The sequence below is a fragment of the Stomoxys calcitrans genome, chromosome 2 (assembly GCF_963082655.1).
Source record: "Stomoxys calcitrans chromosome 2, idStoCalc2.1, whole genome shotgun sequence".
Taxonomy (NCBI): Eukaryota; Metazoa; Arthropoda; class Insecta; order Diptera; family Muscidae; genus Stomoxys; species Stomoxys calcitrans.
In genome coordinates this window covers 46,464,930-46,474,453 of record NC_081553.1, presented here as the reverse complement: position 1 = coordinate 46,474,453, position 9,524 = coordinate 46,464,930, and the positions used below count along the sequence as shown (strand labels likewise).

Sequence of the window (9,524 nt, the reverse complement as noted above, 5' to 3'; positions counted from 1 at the left end):
ATTGGCTGACATTTTACACAGGTCTCCAACATATAATTTAATTGTGGTCCAAACCGGACCATATCTTGATATCGCTGTAATAGCAGAGCAAATCTTTTCTTATATCTTGTTTTGCCTAAGAAGAGATGTTGGGAAAAGAACTCGAAAAATGCGATCCATGGTGGAGGGTATATTAGATTCGTCCCGGCCGAACTTAGCACGCTTTTATTTGTTGTCCACAAGCAGATTAAGTTCGATGATGAGCTACATCGGATTATATCTTGATATGGTCCCCATATACATCGATCTGTTGATTTAAGGTCTTTGGATCATGAACGCCAAATTTATTATCCGATTTCGCTAAAATTTGGCACTGAGACCTATGTTAGGTTTTTCGCCTTCCGTGTCTCATATGGTTCAGATCAGACTTTTTGGATGTAGCTACCGTATATATCGATATCCGAATATAAGGTCCTCAACCCATAAAAGTAGCATTTAATATCCAATTCGTTGAAATTTGACACAATATGTTGTCTGGAGATTCGTACCGAGCAGGCCAAAATCGGGCTGTATTGGGATTTAGCTGCCATATAAACCGACCTCCCGATTTTAGGTGTTGGGCCTATAAAAGGCGCATTTATTGCCGAATGTCCAATGTCGCCGAAATTTGGGACAGTGAGTTATTTTAGGCTCTTCGACATCTTTCCGCAAATGGGCCATATCAGTCCAGATTTGGATATAGCTGCCATATAAACCAATCTCCCGATTTTAGTCCTTGGGCCCATAAAACAATGTTAATTACTCAATTTTAATAAAATTTGGCACAGTGAGCTGTGTTCGGCCCTTCGACATCTGCCTTCAATACGGCCTCCATCGGTATATATTTGGATATAGCTGTCGTAGAGACCAATCTCCAGATTTAAGGTCTTGAGCCCAAAAAAAAGGTTCTTTTATTTTACGTTTTGCTGGAATATGGTATAGTGACTTATGCTAGGCGTTTCGTGTGTGTATTTGGATATTGCTGTCAAAAAGGTCAATATTCTGTTCTACAAACTTTAACAGAGAATTGTGTTTATAAGACCACTCGAAGTCCGTGCCGCGCTTGGTCCAAATCCGGCCATATTTCGACAAAGCTGCTATGGGTTAATAAGTGATGATTTTATCAACGGATTATGACGAAAGGTAAAAAGTAAGAAGGCATTAAGTTCGGCCGGCCGCCATTATTTATGCACCCATAGCAGCTATACCGAAATGTGGTCCGATTTGGACAAAAGTCGGCACGCACATTGAGTGGTCTAACAAAGTCACGGTATAAAAATTCAGCGATATCGGATAATAAATGCGCCTTTTATGGGACGAAGACCTTAAATCGAGAGATCGAACTATATGGCAGCTATATTCAAATCCCAGATCGGTCTTCAAGAAAGATATTGAGGGCCTAACACAACTCACTGTTCCAAATTTCAGGCAAATCGGAACAAATTTCAGGCAAAACGAGAGCTCGGACTATATGGCAGCTACATTCGAATCTGGAACGATCTGGGCCAAATTGAATAAGGTGTTACAAACGTAATGAGTAGATTAGTTTATCCCCCATCCTATGGTGGTGGGTATAAAAATTGAGATATTGAGGTGACTTTTTGTATATATGGATGTATCTGCCATATAGAGCGATTTGACGATTTAACGCAGTGAGTTGTACTGTGGCCTCCGATATCCCATCCGAATATTGTCCATATATTTAAATCTGAACCGAGTTTTCTCAAAATGCATAGCATTTACCTTTGGCCTTAAAATGTGATGTGTGCAAATTTTCCTGATAATGCGATCTCTACCTTAATTTAAAAAAAACGACAATCTCGCTATCAGCATAAGGGTTACCTTGCACGTTTTTAGGGACATTGGGTTTATTATCTCTTAGTACTACTTACGCTCAGTGCTACTTCATCGTTATTGAACATAAAGTTTTAAAAAGAGAATGGCTTTCAATTTGATTTATGACACTGGCAATAGCTTTAGCCGTTTCAGAGACATGGGTCGCCGAAGTCGCCAAATTTGCCAAATTGCCAAAAAAAAGAGATTTTCAAAATGTTGAAGCCCCAGCAGCACTTGTTAACATTTTCCATTTATGCTTAAATTTTGGGAATCTGAAAATCTAGCAAAATTAAAGATTTTATGGGGGTGCCGGATGCCGTACACAAAGCTGCCTTATAGACCGATTTGCCGATTTAAGGTCTTAAGCCCATAAGTGACGCATTAACTACCCGATTTAGCTGAAATTGGGACCAGTGGATTGCGCTGAGGCCCCTAGGTATCACTTCCAACAACTGTGCTAAATATGATTCAAATCGGTTGATAATTTGGTATAGCTGTCATATATACCGATCTTGGATGTAGACTTTTTGAACCGCTGGAGGGCGCAATTCTCATCCGATTTGGCTGAAATTTTGCATGAGGTGTTTTGTTATGACTTTCAATGGCGTATGGCGTAAATCGGTGTAGAACCTAATATAGCTGCCATATAAACCGATCTGGAATCTTGACTTCCTGAGCCTCTAGAGGGCGCAATTGTCATCCGATTTGGTTTAAATTTTGTACAGCGATATCTCTCATGACCTTCAACATACGAGACTTATATGGTCTGAATCGATGAGTAGCTTGATACAGCTCCCAAATAAACCTGTCTTCCGATTTAGCTTCTTGAGCCTACAAGGCGCAATTCTTATCCGAGTGAACTGAAATATTGCACAATGACTTCTAAAATGTTCATTATTCATTTATGGTCATCGGACTATAGCTTGATATAGCTTCAATAACAAAACAGTTCTTATTCAATATTCTTTGTTTGCCTAAAAAGAGATACCGCGCATAGAACTCGACAAATGCGATCCATGGTAAATGGTACATAAGATTCGGCCCGGCCGGGTCATTCTGTTTGTTACTCTTCGAAATATTCGTCTAAAACCCCATAAATTATATATGGTAATGACATTTAGCCATGTCCGTCCGTCTGTCCATCCGTCTGTCTGTTGAAAGCACGCTTACTATCGAAGGAGTATAGCTAGTCGCTTGCTATTTTGCATAAAGTGTAGGTCGGTTGAGATTGTAAATGGGCCATAGCTGCCATATAAACCGATCTTGGATATTGACTTCTCGAGCCACTAGAGGGCGCAATTCTTATCCGATTTGGCTGAAATTTTGCATGAGGTGGTTTATTATGACATTCAATAACTGAGCTAAGTATGGTTTGAATCGGTCCCTTAACTGATATAGCTGCCATATAAACCGATCTGGGGTCTTGAATTATTGAGCCACTTGAAGGCGCAATTATTATCCGATTTGGCTGAAATTTTGCATGAGGTGTTTTGTTATGACTTTCAACAACTATTATTAATATGATTCAAATCGGTCTATAACCTGATATAGCCCCCATATTAACCGATTTCTGATCTTGACTTCTTGAGTCGATAGAGGGCGGAACTATTACCCTCTTTGGCTGAAATTTTGTTAGAAGTTTCGCTAAGTATGGCTTTAATCGATCTATAACATGATATAGCTGCCATATAAACCGACCTTGGATCTTGACTGCTTGAGCCGCTAGATGGCGCAATTATTATCCGATTTGGTTGAAATTTTGTACAACGACTTTTCCCATGACTTTGAACATACGTGTCGAATATGGTATGAACCGGTCTATAGCTTGATACAGCTCCCCCTATAAACCCATCTTCAGCCCCTAAAGGGCGCAATTTTACTAGATTTGGGTGAAGTTTTACACAATGATTTCTACTATGGTCTCGAATATTCAATTTAATTATGGGCCAAAATGAATCATAACTTCATATAGCTCCAATAGCATAACAATTCTTTTCTTTTAACCTTTGTTTGCCTTAAAAAAGATACCGGGAAAAGAACTCGACAAATGCGATCCATGGTGGAGGGTATATAAGATTCAGCCCGGCCGAACTTTACCGTTTTTTATGAAATTAATTATTTTATTAATTTGCATCCATGGTCCCACTGTGCCAATGTATTAAAATGAAAAGTATTAACTTTTTAATGCTATTAATCGATTACGTGGAAACGTTTTAATTTCGATAAATACAAAAATTAAATACAAATTTTTAATGCGATTATGGCAACGACCTACATTAACATGTCACAAGCATACGCAAACGCATACTCACACTCAGGTTGGGTGGTAGGCATACAGACAGACACACAGCCAGACAGACAGATGAGTGGCAAAACACAGCACAGAGACATACTCTCAAGGATATTTAACCGCATGACAATAAATTGTGCACAAACACACACGCACACACACACACAAACCGTCTCATAACATTTCGACTCACATGGGCGACAGGGAGGCAAGGCTAACGCATTGAAAAAGCGCGCAAATAATCGAGCTATGACGTCGAAGCTTTTTGGGAAGACAATGGCAATCAAAAACATACACACACACACGCACACACCCACAAAGTGCAGAGTAAAGAAAAAAATATAAACACAAGACAAAATGAATTTCATTCATACGCAACAGCAATGCTGCAACAATAAAAACAATAACGACAACAATAATAACATAAAACACGTTGTTTAAACACCAGTAGCAGGGTTACACATATTCACGTGGAGAGCCAACGGCCACAGAGAGTGGGAGAGTCATGCACCACATTTAAGAGAACTTCCAGTTTGGTTTAACAAAGAGAGTGAGAGAGAGTTTGTTTGGTTTTTTTGTTGACGAATGCAGTTACAGATAATTTTTTAGATAATATACCAACAATTGTAGGCGTAAGAAAGGATGGTTTCACGATTTCGTAAACATTGTGTCAGGCTAGCACACTTGTTTAGATGCTTGTTAGCCATGCTCTATGGCCAAGAGTGAGGGGGCGAGCAAATGTTTTGTCAGGCAGCAAGGGAAGTTTGGGTTTTGTGGGCCGAACTTTATGAAACGAAGATGATACGATGCGACAGCAGCGGCTGCTGCTGATATTTCTGCTTATGGTATGGTATGGCTGCATGTGTATTAAGCCAAGTCAACTATTTTAGAATTCAGTCTTAGCCGGCATTTCATAGCGTTTGGACGTGTTTAAAAATATAAATCGGACAATTGTTATCAGTCTCAGACAACACATAATAAAAAAACACAAAACAGAGGAATAGATGGCAGCAAGGACTCTCAGGACTTGTTTGAATTGAAAGATTAATGGTTGGTGATGCTGTAGGCCAACATTATCAGTTTGAGTGCCAGTGTTAGTGTTAGTGTGTGCATGTGAATGTGTGAGTAAAAGGCCATTATAAGGAAGACAGCAACAGCAACACAACCATACAGCATTGTCGGGCTTTAACATTCAAGAGGAGTGTGGGAGGTGACAAGGCCAAGAGATAGTAAATTGTGTAGATGAGTCTATAGAGCATGTCTGTTTATGTATGTGTGTCCAATGATAGTGTAATTTTAGTAAGGCTAACCGAAATAGAGGCCCACTCATACCCCTCTAAGCTTATCACACCCCCAGACAATCTCACATTATAAATAATTGAAACCATTGGTGTGTGAGTATTTGTGTGTGTGTGTGTGTTTAGTATATGCATTGGACGGAGTGCCCTAACATATGCAAGGGGTTAATGTGCCCAAATGTATGCTACAAAATTTCATTTGTTATGTGAACTTTGAACACGCAGCAACTCGGTTACGGATATTTGAACTTAAACATAATACCAACGTCACACTACCACTAAGAGGAACAATTTTTACGACAAATGAAAAGGATTATGGGCAAACTAAACATGGTTTTGGGTTATGTGATACGGTGCGTTACACTTTAGTTTCGGTCTACGATTCGGTAATAATGGTTCAATGCCTTTTCTACTTCATTAGTATGCGAAAATGTTGTGGCACCAAAACAAAGGCAAGCAGGTTTTATTTGCCTAAATCCTAAAAGTAGGCAATAAAAACGGAAAAATCTTTATTTTCGTAGGACTCTACTGCCCAAAACCCCAGCCGAGAAAAAACAAATCCTGCGTTTAAAGTGAAATTGAAAAAGGGTCGAAAGGCTAAGAGAAATCATGGATGGTGAGAAACGGATGAAGAAGCAGAATATAAATGAAAATTGAAAGCCGGCCTAAAAATAGGCAACTCATAAAAAATTTACATTTCTAATGCGCCACAAAAACAAGGCAAAAGTGTGAAATCTAAATATTAACACAAGAAGGCCCCCCTCCCAAAGCAATCCCAAAACCAACAAACACCCAACCTCTTACAAAGTGACATACTAATCGACCCTTAAAGAAAAGGAAGAATAAAAGAAATCCTATAATGACCAAAAAAGTGGCAGCATCATTTTAAAGAAAGCAAACAAAATAAAAAAAATTGTGTTACCTCCCACCAAAAAGGTGCGAAAATATTTACGCTCCATCGATTATTGAAAGAAGGTTGCAAAAAAAAAAAAAACTGAACCAAACGTAAAGCGAAACGAAAAACAATCATTTTAAAAAACTGAAGCGTTAAAACGCGTTTTATATCCTCCTAAAACAAAAAACGATAAAGCAAAAATAAAAAATTAAAGCAAAACCTTGTCCACTGAATGTGCATATTCCTTTGGGCTCTAAGGTAGCTGTACGCCCAGCTCTTCACCCCACACCATTCTTTTATCGCTTGGCATGACCTGAGCTGACAAAAGTGTAATAAAGTTAATTTCTTCCTTCAGCGACAAAAAATGGCAAAAAATGCTAAATGTACAACCTGAACGTGAGTTAAATTGAAAATGAAATAAAAAAGAATTTAATAGACTTTAGTCAGCTATACAAAAATTTATTGAGTGAAAAATAACTTACATTCCCAACAGTGTATATAAAAGTATCATTGAAGGTAAAAAAAGTTAAATCATTGAATAATAAAGAAGAAGAAAAAAAAAACGGAAATTGAATTTGTGCCGCTGATTTTCTGTGAGTGCCTTGGTGTATATGCCGTTGTGTAGTGAATAAGGCACTCTGATCCCCCGTAAACGTTTGAAATTTTCCAATCTCACTAAATGAGTTTATGCCAACACACTACCATGAGGAAACTGTCATGGCAATAATGTAAGTCTATACAGCGATTATCGTGTAATGAATGAAAAAAAACTTTGAATGTAAAATTTGATTTGTTTTTTCGTTTGAAACATGGAAACCACATAATTCCGAGGAAATTAGTAGTTCAGGGAAAATTTGAGAGCATATTCTTGTGGTGCAAATTGATGTAACAACACATGTTAATAAATTATAGATAGTGTGAAAGACTTATGTTATAGGAAACAAGTAAAAGAATGCTAAGTTTGGCCGAGCCGAACTTTGGATATCCACCACCTCGAGTATATGTGTAAACCACCTTTCGTCATAATCCGGTGAAAAATGCATAATTTTTGCCCCAAAGCAGCTATGTCAAAATATGATCCGATATGGACCAAATTCGGCAAGGACTGGAGTGGTCTAATAAGTCATTGTTTAGTTTTGAAGAACAAAATGTTGTTAATTTTGGTTGCTATATCCATATAAAGACCCATCTAAACCATATACGACACAGATATCGAAAAGCCTAACATAAGCCACTGTGTCAAATTTCAGCGAAATCGGATTATAAATGCGCTTTTTAAGGGGGCAAGACTTTAAATCGAGTAATAGGTCTATTTGGCAGCTATATCCATATCTGGATCGATCGGGGCCAAATAGAAGAAGTATGTCGAGTGGCCTAACACAACTCTCTGTCCCAAATTTCGGTGAAATCGGACTATAAATGTGGCTCTTATGGTCCTAAAACCTTAAATCGGGAGATCTCTCTATATGACAGCTATATCCAAATCTGGACCGATCTGAGCCAAATTGAAGAAAGGTGTTGAAAGGTATAACACAACTCTTTGTTTAAAATTTCTGCGAAATCGGACAATAAATGCGGCTTCTATGGGCCCAATACTTTAAATTGAGAGATCGGTCTATATGACAGCTATATCCAAATCTGAACTGATCTGGGCCAAATTGAAGAAGGGTATCGAAGGGCCTCATACAGCTCACTCTCCTAAATTTTGGCTAAATCGTACAATAAATGCGGCTTCTATTTGCCTAAAACCTTAAATCGAGAGTTCGCTTTATATGGCAGCTATATCCAAATCTGGACCGATCTGAGCCAAATTGAAGAAAGGTGTCGAAAGGTCTAATACAACTCTTTGTTTAAAATTTCTGCGAAATCGGACAATAAATGCGGCTTCTATGGGCCCAATACTATAAATTGAGAGATCGGTCTATATGACAGCTATATCCAAATCTGAACTGATCTGGGCCAAATTGAAGAAGGGTATCGAAGGGCCTCATACAACTCACTCTCCTAAATTTTGGCTAAATCGGACAATAAATGCGGCTTCTATTTGCCTAAAACCTTAAATCGAGAGTTCGCTTTATATGGCAGCTATATCCAAATCTGAACCGATCTGGGCCGAATTGAAAAAAGGTGTCAAAGGGCCTCATATAACTCAATCTATTAAATTTTGGCATAATCGGACTATAAATGCGGCTTCTATGGGCTCAAAATCATAAATCGAGAGATTTATGATTTTAATGAAGTAGGGTGTCGAAGGGCCTCGTACAACACACTCTCCTTAATTTTGGCAAAATCGGACAACAAATGCGGCATCTATGGGCTCAAAACTCTAAATCGAGAGATCGGTCTATATGAGGGCTATATCCAAGTGTAATGCGATATAGCTCACCTTCGAACTTAACCTGCCTATGGACAAAACAAGTAAAATGGCGTTCAGTTCGGCCGGGTCGAACATTGTATACCCACCTCCTCGGGTATATATGTAAACCACCTTTCATAAAAATTCGGTGAAAATGTCATACCTTTTGTCCCATATCAGTTATATCAAAATATGTTCCGATTTGGACCAAATACTAATAAGTACAGTAGCTATGTCTAAAAATAAACCGACCGATCCATATACGACACGGATGTCGAAAAGCCTTACATAAGTCACTGTGCCAAATTTCAGTGAAATCGGATTATAAATGCGCCTTTTATGGGGCCAAGACATTAAATCGAGATATCGGTCTACATGGCAGCTATATCCAAATCTGGACCGATTTGGGCCAAGTTGCATAAAAATGTCGAAGAACCTAACACAAAGCACTGTCCCAAATTTCGTCGAAATCGGATAATAAATGCCTCTTTTATGGCCCCAAAACCTAAACCTAGATATTGGTCTATATGGCAGCTATATCCAAATCTGGACCGATCTGTGCGATTTTGCAGAAGTATGTCAAGGGGCTTAACTTAACTCACTGTCCCAAATTTCGGCGACATCGGCCAATAAATGAGCTTTTTATGGGCCCAAAACCTTAAATCATTTAATCTGAACCGATCTGGGCCAAATTGAAGAAAGATATCGAAGGACCTAACACAACTCAGTGTCCCGAATTTCATCAAATTCGGATAATAAATGTGGCTTTTGTGGGCCTAAGACCCTTAATCGGACGATCGGTCTATATGGCAGCTATATCCAAATCTGGAG

At 38.6% G+C, this 9,524-nt stretch overlaps 1 protein-coding gene across 1 annotated transcript in view; it reads left to right on the top strand.

Annotated features, from left to right (window-relative positions):
• Nucleotides 1–6,877: 6,877 nt before the first annotated feature.
• Nucleotides 6,878–9,524, top strand: part of LOC106088400 (cell adhesion molecule Dscam2) — a gene marked incomplete in the record, with an annotated part of 263,277 nt that continues 260,630 nt past the window's right edge. Inside the window, 1 exon segment of the mRNA XM_059361431.1 lies at nt 6,878–7,065.